Source organism: Pogona vitticeps, chromosome 2 (assembly GCF_051106095.1).
Source record: "Pogona vitticeps strain Pit_001003342236 chromosome 2, PviZW2.1, whole genome shotgun sequence".
Taxonomy (NCBI): domain Eukaryota; kingdom Metazoa; phylum Chordata; class Lepidosauria; order Squamata; family Agamidae; genus Pogona; species Pogona vitticeps.
The window spans coordinates 2144078-2162238 of record NC_135784.1 but is presented as its reverse complement, the minus strand read 5'-3'; the positions used below and the strand labels follow the sequence as shown (position 1 = coordinate 2162238).

The following is an 18161-nucleotide window of genomic DNA, read 5'->3' as shown; positions in this document are numbered from 1 at the left end:
GAGCTCCTTCTAGAGAGTCAATCTCTTTCCCCTGACAAGAACATCGGAGGGGGGAGAGAAGGGGGCTGTCCATTTCCTTATAACCCCCCCCACAGAGAGAGACCCCCCCTTTCCTTTCTGCAGGTTCCTCCCCTCCCCTCCGCCCCCCCTCCATTCATGAAACCCTTTGGGGGGGGTTGGAGGGGGGGAGGAACCGGAAGCGGTGGGAGGCCCCATCTGTCTCCTCCCGTCTCTATGGTCTCTTTCGGGGGGGGGGGCGCACGTACACAGGATTTTCTCGGCCTCGGGACCGGCAAGGAGGTGAGCATAATATTGGGGGGGGGGTTCCTTCAAAAAAAAGGGAAGGCAAACTCCGAAGGGGGGAGGGAGGCGGGTCTCTTCTTCTCCTTTCCACCCCCCCGGATGGCAAATAATCCACCCCCCCCATTTTCCTGGACGGACCTGAATTGCAAACCTTTCCTTCAGACTCTCCTCGTTGGGGATCTTGGGAGGGAGTGTCGAGCAATTCCCCCCCCCATGTTTCCCTCCCAGGTTATAATCTCATCCTTCCCCCCCCCACTTTCTCTGCCTCAGCCCCCCTTTTCTGCCCCCCTTCCCCCCCCCCAGGGAATCGCAGCTTTTTTGGGGAATCAAGAGGGACAATCTGGCAGAGTTTGAATTAATCCTTCTTTGACTCGGGGGTGTCTTCAAACATGGGGGGGGGGGACTGACAGGAGAAGGAAGGAAATCCTCAAAGCTGGAAAGATCTGAAGAAGGAAGGTGTGTGTGCGGGGGGGGGTCAGCTGGGAGGGAGGGGGCCGGTCACAGATCCCCCCCCCCGACACACACACACACACAGTCATTTTCGGATGGTTGAGGAGGTTTTCCTTCTGTGGCTCTTCTAGAGAGGATCCAGGAGGGAGGAGGGCCCAAAAAAATAAAATAAAATCGATTTCCTTAGGGGGGCCCCTTTTATCGCTTCCTACCAAAGAGGAGCAGCCTCTGTGAAGCAACACCAGGAAACCCTGATAAAGCTTCTCCTCCCTAAAGTCTCCTCAAGAGTCAGAACAACAACACGTCCCATATTCCTTCTCTGCAAAACCCTAGATTTCAACTGCAATGGGATGCCATGAATCGAATCGATTTCTTTCTTTTTTTTAATTCAAGGAATTGGTCTCTGGGCTTGCCAGTTCTCCATTCTGAATTGGGGGTGTGGACCCTCTGCCTCTTCTGTCCAGGCCTGCAGAGGGGAGAATGTTTTCGACCCTTTTTTTCTCATGGTTTCCCCTTTCAGTTGCTGGTGTTCTTTCTTTCAGGAGCTGACTTCGTACTTCCTCAGGAGAAAACGGGATCTTCTGCGTCCAGGCCAGAGAGCTCTGCCCATGGGTGTCCTCCGTGAGATTTCTGGAAAACAAAAAGGTCTCTCCAGGTCAGGGTTTTTGGCTTCCTAGGTATAAATGTGTGTGGGAAAAAACAAAAGGGTCCCTTACAGATAGTTGGGGGTCTTCCCACCTCCCCTTGATGACCTTCCTGTAGGATTACCCCCGACACTGTCTGGGAGAAAGTGTATTTCAAATTCATTATCTCATTAATATATTTATGTTACCAATCAGGGCCCAGATGTATGGACTTCAGCTTCCGTCTCTCTGCTGGGTTTTGGAGTGCTCCAACCCTGGAGGCTTTTTTAACATCGTGTCACTAGGGTACAGCTTATAATCATTTGTAAAACAACTACTACACACATTATACTCCTAATCTATACAACATCCTTCTAACCATTGATAGAATAAGTCCCATGTTTGGTAATATTTTGTATCTTCTTTTCCTTTGATTTTCAGTGTTAGTCTGTCCATTTTGGCGCAGTCCAATATCTTTTTAATTATTTCTTGATCTGTAGGTGTTCCTTCATTTTTCCAGTACTGTGCATAAATAATCCTCGCCAGTTAGAATATGCAGTATTAAATGTACATTTTGTCTATCAACACTTTCTGGTATTATACCTAACAGAAAGAGCTCTGGCCTAAAATCTACATTTTTTATGCTTTATCACAAGTCCACCAGAGGTGATAATAGGTTCCAATTTTTTAATGACATTTCCAACATTTACTTGACCTGTTAGAGTACATCTTAGCTAATCTATCAGAAGGTAAATGCCATCTATAAAACATTGTATATAGATTCTCTTTATAAGATGTTGCCATTGTCATCTTATAGTTTCTAGACCACAGCCCTTGCCATTTTTCTAAGTCAATATTGTACCCAAAATTTTTTGCCCATTGAACCATTGTTTCTTTGACCTGTTCATCCTCCATTTTCCAATTTAGAAGGTATTTATATACTTTCCTAATTAATTTGTCATCTGATGTTAACATTATTTGGTCAAAAGTTGTCTGTTCTTTATAAAAATCGTACATTTTTAGGTCTCGTTCATATCTTGATTGTTTTTGCATTATAGACCACCACGATGCATCTAACCCCTGGTCTATAAGGTCTTGTTTTGGCTTTAATTGCCTGTCTTTGTCTAAAATATCTGTATAAGTCAATTTTTTTCTGACATTCAAAAGGTTGGGATGAACAAATGCTTCTATGGGTGAGACCCATCCTGGTATTTTCGTGTACATTTTCATTTTTAGGTTTTCTAATATTATATACAAGGAGTTTCTAATATAATGGTTTTGAAAATACCTATGAGATTTGGTTTTCTGATACCATAAAAAGGCATGCCAACCCAACTGTAGATCATGTCCTAAATACAGAAGTCTCTTGTTTTTCAGGCTAATCCATTCTTTAAGCCAAGTTATGCCACAGTTTCACTAAGCTGCCACCAACCATTCCCTATAAGAAGTCACACAGACCAGGGATGGATTTTTAACAAATAAAGGAATAAGGTTTATTTAAACAACACACAGGGAAAAATAAAAGGATCAAGTGAATAAGATACAGTAACGTGGCTTAGTCTCAATCATACATACACACAGTTTGGTTCCCTCAGAACACTCTTAAATAAAGCACAGACCCTGAACCTATCAGTTCTGGCTAACCATACAGACACCTGAACCTATCAGGTTGGTACTGACTGACACACAGTAGTACCCTGTCTGACACACAGACTCCCACACCAGCTTCTTCTCTCAGCTTCTCCAGCTTCTCCCAGCTTTTTCTCACAAGCTCCACATATATATACAGTACAGCCCCTCCTCCTGATGTCCCGCCTTCCACTCCCCATAGGATGGAACTTTCCCTCCAAACCCATGACAGACAGGTAACATCAGTGCTGTATGTAACACCTCCCCTCTTTATAAGTTGTTTTGTAGGGGGAAAGCTAAGGTGCTTTTCACCAAAAAAACAACCTGGACCCAAAACAAACAAAAACAGTCATATAATAACATACAATACCATACTTACTTATACTTACACTCTATTAGGCATTTAAACATTTACCATTAACAATACATCAAGTTACCTTCATTCATACAAACCAACATGTTTAATAAACAGACACATTTGACTTTTTGTCATCAAAATATATACATAGTCCATGTTTCTTTCGCCGACTTCATTCTTCAGGTCTTCTTGACAAGGCGTCAGCAACACAGTTCACTGACCCTCTGACCACATTCACTTCAAAGTCATAGTCTTGCAGGTTTAAAGCCCACCTCATAAGTTTGCTATTGTGGGTTTTCATTGTCTTTAACCATTGCAGTGGTGAATGGTCAGTGCACAGAATAAAATGTCTTCCCCAGATGTAAGGCTTGGCCTTCTGGATCGCATAGACTATGGCCAGGCACTCCTTTTCCACGGTTGCCAAATGTCTCTCACCTTTCTGGAGTTTCCTACTCAGGTAGGACACTGGATGCTGGTCACCATTCTCATCCTCCTGGCAAAGAACTGCTCCTACCCCGCTGTTAGACGCATCGGTGTAGATGATGAACTCCCGGTCGAAGTCTGGAGCACGCAGCACTGGATAGTTGATGAGCGCCTCCTTCAACCTCCAGAACGCCTCCTCACAGTCGCTGGTCCACGGGATGCGGTCATCAGCCTTCTTCCTCGTCAGATCGGTCAGCGGAGCCGCAATCTCGCTAAACCTCGGGATGAACTTTCTGTAGTAGCCCACCAACCCAAGAAATGATTTGACTTTTTTCTTGGTGTTGGGTCTGGGCCAATCACGAACTGCTTCTATCTTGGCCTCGAGGGGTTTTATCACTCCTCCCCCTACTATGTGACCCAAGTATTTTATTTCTGGGCTACCCAGCTGCAGTTTGTTCTCTTTGCAAGGCCTAGGCCAAAGCACTTCCTCCCCTGGGTCAAAGTGCCTCTCCCGGCCTTCCTGGTCATCCCAAGCTTTCTTTCTGACCTTTTGAGCTTGCAGGGTCTCTGCTGCTAGCTCTAGGTTTCTCTTTAGGTCATTCCTTAAAGAGTCTATATATGTCACAACGTCTTGTGGGTCATCCTGGGTGATCTGCTCCCAATTTTGTTTGATCAAATCAAGGGGCCCTTTCACCCTTCTCCCAAATAAAAGTTCAAACGGACTAAACCCGGTACTGGCTTGTGGCACTGATCGATAAGCAAACAAAAGGGATTGCAGCTTCTGGTCCCAATTGTTTGGATTCTCTGCCAAGTAAGCCCTAATCATGCGCATCAGAGTCCCATTGAACTTCTCAGTTAACCCATTACTTTCAGGGTGATAGGCAGTGGTTTCCTTGTGCTTAATTCCACAGATTTGCCATAAGCGTTTCATGAGCTTCGATGTGAACGATGCGCCCAAATCTGTGATTATTTCTGTGGCAAATCCCATCCTGGACATATACCCCACCAAGGCATCTGCCACTGTGTTAGTTTCAATGTTAGTCAAAGGAATGGCTTCAGGGTACCTCGTGGCATGGTCCACAATGGTGAGAATGAACCTGTTCCCCCTCTTTGTGGCCTTGGGCAAAGGTCCCACAATATCCACCCCTATGCATTTGAACGGAGTGTCAATCACAGGCAAAGGGCACAACTTTGCTTTGGTCCTGTCGCGGCTACTCCCCTGCCTTTGACACACATCACATTGTTTACAGAACTCCCTGATCTGCTTCCCTATGTCAGGCCAGTAAAAATTCTGTGTGATTCTCTGCTGTGTTTTGTTCACCCCTAAGTGCGCAGCAAACATGTCAGAGTGCCCCCTTTGTAAGATCATGGGGCGATACTTTTCAGGTACCACTAGCTGACTTCGGATCCCATCTCCCCCTTTTGAGATATTCCTCAGGGTCTCTCTATACAAAATCCCCTTTTTCTCTAGAAATCTCACTGGGGTTTCAGGTGTTAGCTGGGCGTCAGTCACCTGTTCAAAACACTTTTGGAGAGTGGCGTCTGCCTTTTGCTCTTGGCCAAATCGGCTGTCTGTGGTTAAGGTTTCCACCACAGCTTCTGAACTCCCCTCTGCTTCCGTCTCTGGCTCATCATTACCCCCCTGAACTGTCCCCGTGGTGGCTTGTGAACGTGTAATCACTAGCACCCGTTTCACATGTTCAGCCAGGTCATTTCCCACGAGCACGGCTGCTGGCAGAGTCGATGAAATCGCTAGCCGCCAAACTCCCCTCCAGCCTTGAAAGTTCACAGGTACCTCCGCTACTGGCAGTGAGATCACCTGCCCCTCAATCCCTGCCACTTTCATGCACTCATTTGGGATTATATATTCCCTAGGAATAATATCTGGATGGCACAGGGTCACCTGGGAACAAGTGTCCCTCAGCCCCCTATACTGATGGTCAAGTATTCCTACGTCCACCCCTGCTGTTTCAAACAACTGAGAATCTGTTCTCACGAGCAAGCAGCGCTTGACCTCCACAAGAGGACCATTTTCCTCCGCCTGATCAGCAGATGTAACTGTTCCAGATTGAGTAGCCATGGCAACAGCCTCCCTCAGTGACAAGGAGCTTTGCTCTTTCTGGACACAGAACACAGCTTTTGGCTTGGTTCCACTCGAATCCTGAGGCACAATTCCTTTTAGCTGCTTTAATTTCTCACACTCTGAGATTAGATGGCCCTTTCCCTGACAGAAATAACATTTTCTGCTATATTTTAAGTCTTTCTCATCTTGTTTTGGTTTTCCCTCCAAAATCTGAGGTCTTGGTTTCATGTCTGAGGGCTTCCCTTCACCATGGGCCCCTCCCCCTTGCTGGCTTTTCCCTGGTCCCTGAGAGTACTTGCTGTAGGTTTCTTTAGGTTTCCCCATCGATTTCCCCTCACCCCAGGGCTTTCTTATTTGGGAAATAAAATCTGCGATCTCGGCTGCTTCTGCCACAGATTTCGGTTTCCTTTCCCTCACCTGGAATTTCAGTTCCCCATGCAGGACTGAATAGAACTGTTCCAGCGCTATCAAGTCTTTGAGCTGCTGAAAGGTCTCTGTCCCCTCCTGAGATAGCCATTTCTCAAGCAGCCTCACCAATTGGGCCCCCACTTGGGTAAAAGTCTGCTCTGGTTTCTTGGTGATTGACCTGAATCTTTGCCTCAGCTGTTCCGCATTTATCCCATGTCTGGCAAACACCAGTTTTTTAAACTCTGCAAAATCTTTCATCAGTTCCTGTGGCATCTCTGCATAGACTTCTGCCAGGCTGCCACTGATTAAAGATCGCATAATGGTCATCTTCTCAGTTTCCCTTACTGAGAAGTCCACAAACGCTCTTTCCACTAAGGAAAAGAACACCTCAGGGCAATCTCCCTTGTGGTACACAGGGAATTTCTTCAGGTCAGTTTTAGACAATTGGCCTCCCTCAGAATCCCTATTGTTATTATTGTTCTGATTCATCAGTTCCAATTTTCTTAACTCAAACGCCATTTTCTCTCTCTCCAATTCAAATTGTCTTTGCCTCTCCCTTTCCTGCATTTTTTCTCTCTCTAATCTTTCCTCCATTTCAAATTGCCTCATCCTCAGTTCATGCTGTTGGGCTATGAGCATTTTCCTGAGTTCTGGGTTCTGTTCTCCCGTGCTGTCACCCTGCACTGAGCCAAATTCATCCTCAGAACCTTGGTCAACCTGGGGGTCTTTCACTTCACCCATTTCTGCCATTTGGCTTCGAGTCAAGGGCATAATCCCCCCCCCCAGAACAGGCTGCTTTCAAAAGTCAAGCCTCAAAATAAAGCGACCACTTTTTTTTTTCCTCAGAACCAGCTTTCTATAGATTACTGCTGTTCTTCAGCACTAACTTGCAACAGTTGCGAGCCAGAGTCTACCCCCCTCTGCTAGGCCTCTCAGCAGGCAGGCTAGATCACTGCTACTACACAGTTTTGCCTCAGCTTTTTTCCCCGCCAAAACAGGTTGCCTCAGAGCTCCCTAATCTAGTCCCCAATCTGAGGTTACATGTTCTTCTACTAGCGCACCTCCCCGTGAGGTACACCTAGAAGATTACCTACGTGCTCTCAGATTGTCCCTGACTAGACCCCCCTTGCTCTGGGCACACTTGCCAAGGCTTTGCTGGACCACTGGACAACTGGACCAGTCGTATCCCACACGCTGGACACCAATCAATGTGACAAACCCAGACCTACTGGGATATGCCACAGTTTCACTAAGCTGCCACCAACCATTCCCTATAAGAAGTCACACAGACCAGGGATGGATTTTTAACAAATAAAGGAATAAGGTTTATTTAAACAACACACAGGGAAAAATAAAAGGATCAAGTGAATAAGATACAGTAACGTGGCTTAGTCTCAATCATACATACACACAGTTTGGTTCCCTCAGAACACTCTTAAATAAAGCACAGACCCTGAACCTATCAGTTCTGGCTAACCATACAGACACCTGAACCTATCAGGTTGGTACTGACTGACACACAGTAGTACCCTGTCTGACACACAGACTCCCACACCAGCTTCTTCTCTCAGCTTCTCCAGCTTCTCCCAGCTTTTTCTCACAAGCTCCACATATATATACAGTACAGCCCCTCCTCCTGATGTCCCGCCTTCCACTCCCCATTGGATGGAACATTTCCTCCAAACCCATGACAGACAGGTAACATCAGTGCTGTATGTAACACCTATGAGATTTGGTTTTCTGATACCATAAAAAGGCATGCCAACCCAACTGTAGATCATGTCCTAAATACAGAAGTCTCTTGTTTTTCAGGCTAATCCATTCTTTAAGCCAAGTTAGAGCAGATGATTGGTAATATAAGGTCCAGTCCGGTAGACCAAATCCTCCGTTTTCCTTGGATTCTTGGAGCATTTTTAGTTTGATTCTGGCTTTCTTCCCTTGCCAAATATATTGTAGTATCACTTTGTTTAGATCGTCAAAATATTTCTTCTCTATTTTCACTGGCACTGTTTGGAACAAGAAAAGTAGCTTTGACAAAATGTTCATTTTGATTGTTGCATTTCTTCCTAACAGTGATAGTTGTAAGTTTTTCCATTTTTCTAGATCTATTTTTATTTGGTTAAATAGTTTCATATAATTATCTTCTTTTATAGTTACACATCTAGCAGTTAAATATATTCCTAGGTACTTAACTTTTTTAACTATTTGTAAATCTGACATCTTTGAGAGTTGATTTTTTTTGCTTGGCTGTTAAATTTTTCACTATAACTTTAGTTTTTTCTTCATTTATCTTCAATCCTGCTACTTTCCCAAATTCATCGATTTTGTCCAGTAGTCTCAATGTTGTTTCCAATGGGTCTTCCAATATAAACACCAAGTCGTCTGCAAATGCTTGTAGCTTGTAGCTCTCGTCCTTTATTTTGGTACCTTTAATCTCTGGGTCGTTCCTCACATTCCTATTTAATACCTCCAGAGTTAATATAAATAGCAATGGAGAGAGCGGACATCCTTGTCTTGTGCCTTTTTCATATTAATATTATCTGTCAGTTCACCATTTACCATTACTTTAGCTATTTATTCATTGTAGATTGTCTCAATTACATTTGTAAAGTTTTTGCCAAAATCCATAGCTTTTATTTGCTGTATCATAAATTGCCAGTTCACATTGTCAAAGGCTTTTTGGGCATCCATCATATTCTTAACAGGGGGCGTCATTCCTGTCCCCACCTTCTCCTTCAATGGGAGGATAGACAAAGGCTGAATCCAAAGGAGACGGGGGGGCCTTCCAACTGGGTTCCCCTGATGTCTGAGCCTTGGGTGGCTCAGACATCAGGGGAACCCAGTGTCCTTCTGGACCCAGCGCTGTCAATGGAGAACCAGGTGGCACCCGTGGTCTGATCCACCTACTTCCCTCTTAGACGGATGGTGCAGCTGGGCCCTTGCCTGGATGCAATTGTGACTCCCCGGATGGGTCCACACACAGGGAGTCTCAAGATTAGGCTACCGTAATCCTCTTTCTGTGGGCCTTCCCTTGAGTCTAACACCGGCCGATGCAAGAGGGTCTCCTCCGTCCACCGCTCTCCCCCTCTGGTCGTCTCCTCTGGGAAGGCAATTCCACACCCCCGCGTGGGAGAAGGTTCTTCCATTCTACATTCTTTCTTTCCCCCTCTGCTGTTTCCGTCCGCTCTTCCTTCTCTTTCGGCTCCATCCTCTACTGTCCCATTTGCTCCAGTGGAAAGGTTTCCTGGCAGAGCGAGGGTTCCTTCCGTTTCTGGTTCTTCTGTTGGTATCGTCCTCCTCTCCCAGATACAAATCCACAGGTTGTCCATCCAGAAACCTTCCCATCCTCCTAGCAATAGCTTTCTCTCTTCACCTCTACCGTTCTGGCCTCCACTCCTCTCTCTTTCTCTCTCTCTCTGCTTCTGGTCCTTCAGACTCCTCGTCTCCTTCCTTTACTCTTCCCCTCATGTCCGATGGGGGTCTCCCCTTTCCTCCTTTGTCCCCTTTCCCCTCTTCCCTGGCTTGGGCTCCCTCCACTTTCTATAGGCGAAGTGTAAGATCCTCTTGCCCCCTTTCACCCACAGGGCTCTTGTGAGTCTCTTCTTCCCCCTTTAGGGATCCTGAAGAAGGAACTGAAGAAGCCCCTTCTGCCTTGGGGAACTTTGGAAAGGGAAAATCAAATGAAAGAGCCAATGATTAATCTCAAGGAGCGCAGGGCTTTTTAATCCGTGGATTGACCTCAAGGTTGCCTTGACAGACTCCCACAGACTGGCTGGTAGGTCTCCTCCATGTGGGATGAGCAAGAGATTGATTCCAAATTAAGGAATTAAAAAGGATGTAAGAAAGGGAGTGGAACATTTCAGCCTGGATTCCCAAGTCTCCCAGTTTGGAGAGATCCTTTTGGAGCTCTTCACAATCCCTTCTCGTCTTCACCACCCGGAAAAAGTTGCCTGTCATCTGCAAACTTGGCCACTTCATTGCTTATCCTTGTCTCCAGGACTTTGATGAACAGCTTGAAAAGCACCGGTCCCAGGACAGATCTCTGAAGGCACACTGCTCTTCACCTCCCTCCATGGTGGAAATTTGCCCACTGACACTCCTGTGTATTCCCTGGTTCTCCACAGATTCTCAATCTATCAGAGGACCTGCCCTCTTATCCCCTGACACTGGAGTTTTCTCAGCAGGCTTTGGTGAGGGACCACATCAAACGCCTTCTCAAAATCAAGATACACAATATCCACTGATTTGCCCGCATCCACATGCTTCTAAAAGGTTTGTGACGCAAGACTTGACAAGTCATGTTGATTCTCCTTCACCAAGGCTTGTTCTTCTGTGTGTTTTAAGATTTTATCTTGGATGAGGCTGTCTGTTGTCTTCCCTGGAACAGATGTTAGGCTAACCGGTCTGTGGTTTCCCGCGATCCTTCCCTCCTTCCCTTTTTAAAGATTACCATGACATGTGCTGTCCTCCAATCCTCTGGCACTGTGGCTGTTTGGTTACGGACCAAGCCCGCTTCCCAATATTTTAGCTCCAGCAAGAGGTCAGACAAGACGCAACTAGAGACTTCTCTTAAAGGCAGAGAAGAACCCGAAAATACAGTGTACAGGAACTTTAAAAGAGTCATAAAGTTCTACAAACTCACTAGCTAAAATCTTATTAATATTTGGATCCTACACCTAACACGGTATAAACGTGCGGAAAACAAACAAGTGAGTCCCTTGTAGATATTTGGGGTGTGCACACCTCCCCTTGATGACCTTCCTGTAGGATTCCCCTGCACTGTCTGGAAGAAAGTGTATTCCAACTTCCTTTTCTTATTGATATATTTATGTTACCAAGCAGGGCCCAGATGTATGGACTTCAGCTTCTGTCTCCCTGCTGAGTTTTATGTTTCAAATATTTTGGGGTGCTCCAACCCTGGAGGCTTTCAAGAAAAACTTAGCTCCTCACCTGGCAGATCTGCTTGGACTATATTCCTGCCTTAAGCAGGAGGCACTGGAAATAGTTGGTTGTAAGGCAGTACTGGAAGAGGGCCTTGATGTCTTCTGGGAATATCTGCTGGATGAGTATCAGGGTGTCCTTTACCGGTACCTTAGTGAACAAGGATACTACATCAAGACTGACCAGTCTATCCCCAGGGTTGAGTTTTAGGGTGCTGATCTTGCTTATGAAATGCCCTGAGTCCTCTATCATTTCTTCCTCTTTTATCTCTTTATCTAAATCTTTTTATCATTCTCCGATAATTTACTCTTAACATTTTCTTTAATATAAGCTTCTATGTCTTCTTTCGCTACACTATTAACTTTGTATAAACTTTGATAGAATTTCTGTATAATCTTTAGTTTTTCTTTCATTAAACTACAATTTTTTCCTGTTTTATCTTTAATCACTCTAATTATATTTTTTGCTTTTTTAGTTTGAACTATTCTAGCTAAAAGTTTTGAAATTTTATTACTATATTCAGAGACTGGAGGGAGGGATGTGGATGATGAGGATGATATTTTCTTTCTATGCGGCCCATCTGGCAGCCAAGGGGGTTGATGCCCCTGCAAAGGAGGGACGTTCCTGGTCCACGAACCAGGCCCTGACCTGAATCCTCTTCCCACCCAGAGCAATGGGGGCAGGAGAGCCCCTGGGGGGGTAGGGAGGGGCTGGGACCCCTCTGTGTGTGGGTGTGGGTGTGGGTGTGGATGTGGGGATTCTTCTGTGAGGTTTGCTGCTGCTGATCTCAGGAAATTGTCTGAATCTCCTCTTGGCTTCCATGAAGAGAATTTCTTAGAGGCAGGAAATTCAGTCATTCTTAATTCGCTTAGAATTCATGCATGCATTCATTCATTCAAAATTACTTTCCTCCTCTTTGCTTGTTTATGTCTTAACTGTTTTCGTTGGCGCCAGGGGACGGTGGTCGGCTGGACGGCCGGACCTTGGGGCTGAACAGGCTGAGTGAAGGGCCTCCTGGAAGGTCTTAAAAAACAGACAGAAATTGTGTGTCATCATCACACAGGTGGTGCCGGACCACCACGTTCTTCTGGATAGCCTCTTTCCGGTTTTTCATGGCTCTGTGAAATAGTACGGGGAATTAATGGAAACTTGAAACATTCCACAGGGTGAAGGTTGGTGGGGGTTGAACAGGGTGACAAAACGCAACGTTACATCCCAGAAGCTGACTCCCTTTTTCATCAAGGGACCACTCCTCCCCCAGAAACAAAGCCATGGTCAGGGCTGTAAAGGGTAATGAGCAGAAGAGGGTCTCCCGCAGAGTCCAGGCGTCCCCAACCTTGGGCCTCCAGATGTTCTTGGACTGCAGTTCCCAGAAGCCTTCACTACCCGCTCTGCTAGCCAGGATTTCTGGGAGTGGAAGTCCAAGAACATCTGGAAGCCCAAGGTTGGGGGAGACCCCTTGCTGTAGGCCCTCTGGACGCCTCCCTTTGTTGGTGGTCAACCTTCGGCGTCCCTTTGCTCTCTCAGGCTTGGTCTCCTTTTTCCTGCTGGCAAGGCCGACACGAGATTGTGCAGCAGTTTTGGGCTATTTCCTGGTTTTTGGGATAGTGGGTATAGAAGCACACAACCGTGCCCCCCCCCCTGCATTCATAAACAGGAGGGTATTTTTTAAAGAATTGAATTCTCCAGATTGTCAAAAACACAAGGGGAAGTTTTTGGTTTTGTCCAATCAAGAAGCCTTCAGAATGATTCGTTTTTTTCTTCTCTCCCAAGGACGGGGTGAGACTCAGCTGATGCTCTCCTGACTTTTCTCTGGATGAAAAGAGAAATCCAAAGCCCCCCTTAAAGCAGGTAAGGTCTCTCATTCTTTGAGATCAGGTGCGACACTGTGTTTATTTATTAAACAATAACCCTATGATTAGCAGGATGCGAGATGTTGTAAAGCTGACATCAGTATGTCAGAGAATTTTAGCCCAATCGCAGGAAGCATCAGGAGCGTTTGGAGGGCGCCTTCCACCAGATCTACTCGTTTATATCCACATCAGCCGATGACAAATTGCATTGTTCTCTTACACCTTCCATTGTCTGCTGATACAGGATGACTTCCCAGTTTTCTTGATTAGTTGCATGCTAACTCTACTTGAGTTAACAAATTTTGACCCCATGACAGTATCAAAACGGTGACATGAAATCCCCATATGCTGTGAGACTGTTCTGTCAACTTCATTCTGTCGTCTATTAAGTAACTTCCGACCAGCCCAGTTTTGGAGGCCTCTGGTTTGTGAAAGCAAGCACCCACTGTGAGTTTCGTGGCTAAGTGGGGGTTTGAACCCGGGTTGTGTGAGTCCCAATTTTACTGCCTACAGCAGTGCTTCTCTGAACATGTGCAGAGTGTTTTTCTTTTGGTTCCCAATCCTGCTTGGCTCAACCCTGTCGACACCAAGAGCAGGTGCTGTCGGCGAGATTCCAACCCTGGACAGCCTGACATGCCCCCCCCCGAATTTCTCCTTTCCTCTTTTGTGATTGAAGAGGGTGAAGTGACTCCTGCATGTTGGGATTGTTGGAGAGGGAATGATGGAAGACAGCCTTCTTCTTCTTCTGGCTTCTCTGCAAGAGTAGATCTTTTTCCAATCCATGGAGTCTTTTTGGTCAGTTCCAGTTGACTCATTGATTGATTTCGGGAGCATCCGTTACAGTTTTTGCAGGATTGATGTTGTCCTAAGGGAACACCTGCTAGCTTTCTTCCTGTATCTCTTTGGTTTCTTCCTGCGGCGACCAAGGCAGGGTTTCCCTGGCCAAACTGCCCTTGAAAAGAAGGGAAAGCTGGAGACCCAAGGAGGTGGGAGGCATGCCGTCTCTTCCTCAAGAAGGAAGTAGACTGATCTTTTCCAATCCTCTGGCCACTGTTGAGTGGCATATTGAATGTAGCACCTTAACAGCGTCATCTTTTAAGATTTTAAATAGTTCCACTGGAATGCCATCACCTCCACTGGCCTTTTTGTTAGACAAGCTTTCTAAGGCCCATTTGACTTCACTCTCCAGGATGTCTGGCTCAAGGTCAGCAGCCACACTATCTGGGTTGTCCGAGATATCCAAATCTTTCTGGGATAGTTCCTCTGTGTGTTCTTGCCACCTCTTCTTGATGTCTTCTGCTTCTGTGAGGTCTCTCCCATTTTTGTCCTTTATCGTGTTCATCTTTGCACAAAATGTTCCTTTAAAATCTCCAATTTTCTTGAACAAATCTCTGGTTTTTCCTTTTCTATTCTTTTCCTCTATTTCTTTGCATTTGTTCATTTAAGAAGGTCCTCTTTTCTTGCTATTCTTTAGAAGTCTGCATTCAATTTTCTGTAACTTTCCCTGTCTCCCTTGCATTTGTTTCCCTTCTCTTCTCTGCTATTTCTAAGGCCTCGTTGGACAGACACTTTGCTTTCTTGCATTTCATTTTCTTTGGGATGGTTTTTGTTGCTGCCTCCTGTACAATGTTACGAGCCTCTATCCAAAGTTCTTCAGGCACTCTGTCCACCAAATCGAGTTCCTTAAATCTGATGGTTGTTGTGGGTTTTTCGGGCTCTTTGGCCATGTTCTGAAGGTTGTTCTTCCTAACGTTTCACCAGTCTCTGTGGCTGGCATCTTCAGAGGACAGCACTTTGTGCTCTGGTGTAGTTGGCTTGGGAGTGTAGTATTTATGGCTGTGAGATGTTGTAAAGCTTACATCAATATATCAGAGAATTTTAGCCCAATCACAGGAAGCATCAGAAGCGTTTGGAGGGTGCCTTCCACCAGATCTACTCGTTTATATCCACATTTTGTCTTTTTCTGTAGATGGGTGATTAGTGTGTCTTGTGGATGTATTGTGATAATGAGAGGAGATTATCTGTCGCTGTGGTTGATGGGTGTCATTAGCTGGTCTTTTCTGTGTAGTAATCCCCTGTCCTTGTGGCTGGGTGGAGTTCATTGACCTTTTGCATGCTGTATTTTTGAGATCTGGGAGCCAAGTTTTGTTGAGTTTCGAACTTTCCTCTTTTTTTGTTGAAGTTCTGCTGGTGCTTGTGGATTTCAATGGCTTCCCTGTGCAGTCTGACGTAATGATTGCTGGTGTTGTCCAGTATTTCAGTATTTTGAAATAGAATTTCATGTCCAGTGTGTTTTAGGGCATGTTCAGCTACTGCAGATTTTTCTGGTTGTTTTAGTCTGCATGGATTTTAGTCTTCTTCATGGATTGCTGCCTTGTCGTGGCGAAGGGGCTTGAGTAACTCAGAGAAACTATGGGCTATGCCGTGCAGGGACACCCAAGACGGACAGGACATAGTGGAGAGTTCCGACTAAACGCAATCCACCTGGAGTAGGAAATGGCAAGCCACTCCAGTATCTTTGCCAAGAACGCCCCATGATCAGAAACAAAAGGCTAAAAGATATGACGCTGGAAGATGGGCCCCTCAGGTCGGAAGGCGTCCAACATGCTACTGAGGAAGAGCGGAGGACAAGTACAAGTAGCTCCAGAGCTAATGAAGTGGTTGGGCCAAAGCCGAAAGGACGCTCAGCTGTGGACGTGCCTGGAAGTGAAAGGAAAATCCAATGCTGCAAAGAAAAATACTGCATAGGAACCTGGAATGTAAGATCTATGAACACTGGGAAGCTGGAGGTGGTCAAACAGGAGATGGCAAGAATAAACATCGACATCCTGGGCATCAGTGAACTAAAATGGACAGGAATGGGCGAATTCAGCTCAGATGATTATCATATCTACTATTGTGGACAAGAATCCCGTAGAAGGAATGGAGTAGCCGTCATAGTCAACAAAAGAGTGGGAAAAGCTGTAATGGGATACAATCTCAAAAATGATAGAATGATGTCAATACGAATCCAAGGCAGACCATTCAACATCACAATAATCCAAGTTTATGCACCAACCAGCATTGCTGAGGAGACTGAAATTGAACAATTCTATGAAGATCTACAACACCTTCTAGAACTGACACCAAAGAAAGATGTTCTTCTCATTCTAGGGGACTGGAATGCTAAAGTAGGGAGCCAAGAGATAAAAGGAACAACAGGGAAGTTTGGCCTTGGAGTTCAGAACGAAGCAGGACAAAGGCTAATAGAGTTTTGTCAAGAGAATAAGCTGGTCATCACAAACACTCTTTTCCAACAACACAAGAGGCGACTCTATACATGGAAATCACCAGATGGGCAATATCGAAATCAGATTGATTATATTCTCTGCAGCCAAAGATGGAGAAGCTCTATACAGTCAGCAAAAACAAGACCTGGAGCTGACTGCGGTTCTGATCATCAGCTTCTCATAGCAAAATTCAAGCTTAGACTGAAGAGATTAGGAAAAACCACTGGGCCACTCAGGTATAATCTAAACCAAATCCCTTATGAATACACAGTGGAAGTAAAGAACAGATTTAAGGAACTAGATTTGGTGGACAGAGTGCCTGAAGAACTTTGGATAGAGGCTCGTAACATTGTCCAGGAGGCAGCAACGAAAACCATCCCAAAGAAAAGGAAATGCAAGAAAGCAAAGTGGCTGTCCAACGAGGCCTTAGAAATAGCAGAGAGGAGAAGGGAAGCAAAATGCAAGGGAGATAGGGAAAGTTACAGAAACTTGAATGCAGACTTCCAAAGAATAGCAAGGAGAGACAAGAGGGCCTTCTTAAATGGACAATGCAAAGAAATAGAGGAAGATAACAGAAAAGGAAAGACCAGAGATCTGTTCAGGAAAATTGGACATATTAGAGGAACATTTTGCGCAAAGATGAACATGATAAAAGACAAAAATGGGAGGGACCTAACAGAAGCAGAAGACGTCAAGAAGAGGTGGCAAGAATACACGGAGGAATTATATCAGAAAGATGTGGATATCCCGGACAACCCAGACAATGTAGTTGCTGACCTTGAGCCAGACATCCTGGAGAGCGAAGTCAAGTGGGCCTTAGAAAGCCTGGCTAACAACAAGGCCAGTGGAGGTGATGGCATTCCAGTTGAACTATTTAAAATCTTGAAAGATGATGCTGTTAAGGTGCTACATTCAATATGCCAGCAAGTTTGGAAAACTCAACAGTGGCCAGAGGATTGGAAAAGATCAGTCTACATCCCAATCCCAAAGAAAGGCAGTGCCAAAGAATGCTCCAACTACCGTACAATTGCACTCATTTCACACGCTAGCAAGGTTATGCTCAAAATCCTCCAAGGTAGGCTTCAGCAGTATGTGGACCGAGAACTCCCAGAAGTACAAGCTGGATTCCGAAGAGGCAGAGGAACTCGAGACCAAATTGCTAACTTGCGCTGGATTATGGAGAAAGCCAGAGAGTTCCAGAAAAATATCTACTTCTGCTTCATTGACTATGCGAAAGCCTTTGACTGTGTGGACCACAGCAAACTATGGCAAGTTCTTAAAGAAATGGGAGTGCCTGACCACTTTATCTGTCTCCTGAGAAACCTATATGTGGGACAGGAAGCAACAGTTAGAACTGGTCATGGAACAACTGAGTGGTTCAAAATTGGGAAAGGAGTACGGCAAGGCTGTATATTGTCCCCCAGCTTATTTAACTTATATGCAGAATACATCATGCGGAAGGCTGGACTGGAAGAAACCCAAGCCGGAATTAAGATTGCCGGAAGAAATATCAACAACCTCCGATATGCAGATGATACCACTCTGATGGCAGAAAGTGAGGAGGAATTAAAGAACCTTGTAATGAGAGTGAAAGAGGAGAGTGCAAAAAACGGTCTGAAACTCAACATCAAAAAAACTAAGATCATGGCCACTGGTCCCATCACCTCCTGGGAAATAGAAGGGGAAGATATGGAGGCAGTGTCAAATTTTATCTTCCTGGGCTCCATGATCACTGCAGATGGAGACAGCAGCCCTGAAATTAAAAGGCGCCTTCTTCTTGGGAGGAAAGCGATGACAAATCTGGACAGCATCTTGAAAAGC

General features: G+C 45.3%; 2 protein-coding genes across 6 annotated transcripts in view; both read left to right on the top strand.

The window, feature by feature from the left end:
• Positions 1-18161, top strand: part of LOC144587208 (uncharacterized) — a 182042-nt gene that overhangs the window by 67076 nt on the left and 96805 nt on the right. The window contains exon 1 of one of the 3 annotated variants that reach the window (XM_078387029.1): positions 236-300. The exons of 1 other annotated variant lie outside the window; for it this stretch is intronic. The gene's annotated coding sequence lies outside the window, so the exon portion shown is untranslated. Of the gene's footprint in view, positions 1-235; positions 301-18161 lie in introns of those variants that run through there. One more of the 3 variants, XM_078387026.1, reaches the window with a different exon arrangement.
• The window catches only part of LOC144587213 (uncharacterized), a 96555-nt gene that overhangs the window by 67124 nt on the left and 11270 nt on the right, over positions 1-18161 (top strand). Inside the window, exons 1-4 of one of the 3 annotated variants that reach the window (XM_078387058.1) lie at positions 170-300; positions 1296-1408; positions 10402-10549; positions 12992-13069. The gene's annotated coding sequence lies outside the window, so the exon portion shown is untranslated. Of the gene's footprint in view, positions 1-169; positions 301-1295; positions 1409-10401; positions 10550-12991; positions 13070-18161 lie in introns of those variants that run through there. The other 2 variants (XM_078387057.1, XM_078387059.1) reach the window with 2 other exon arrangements.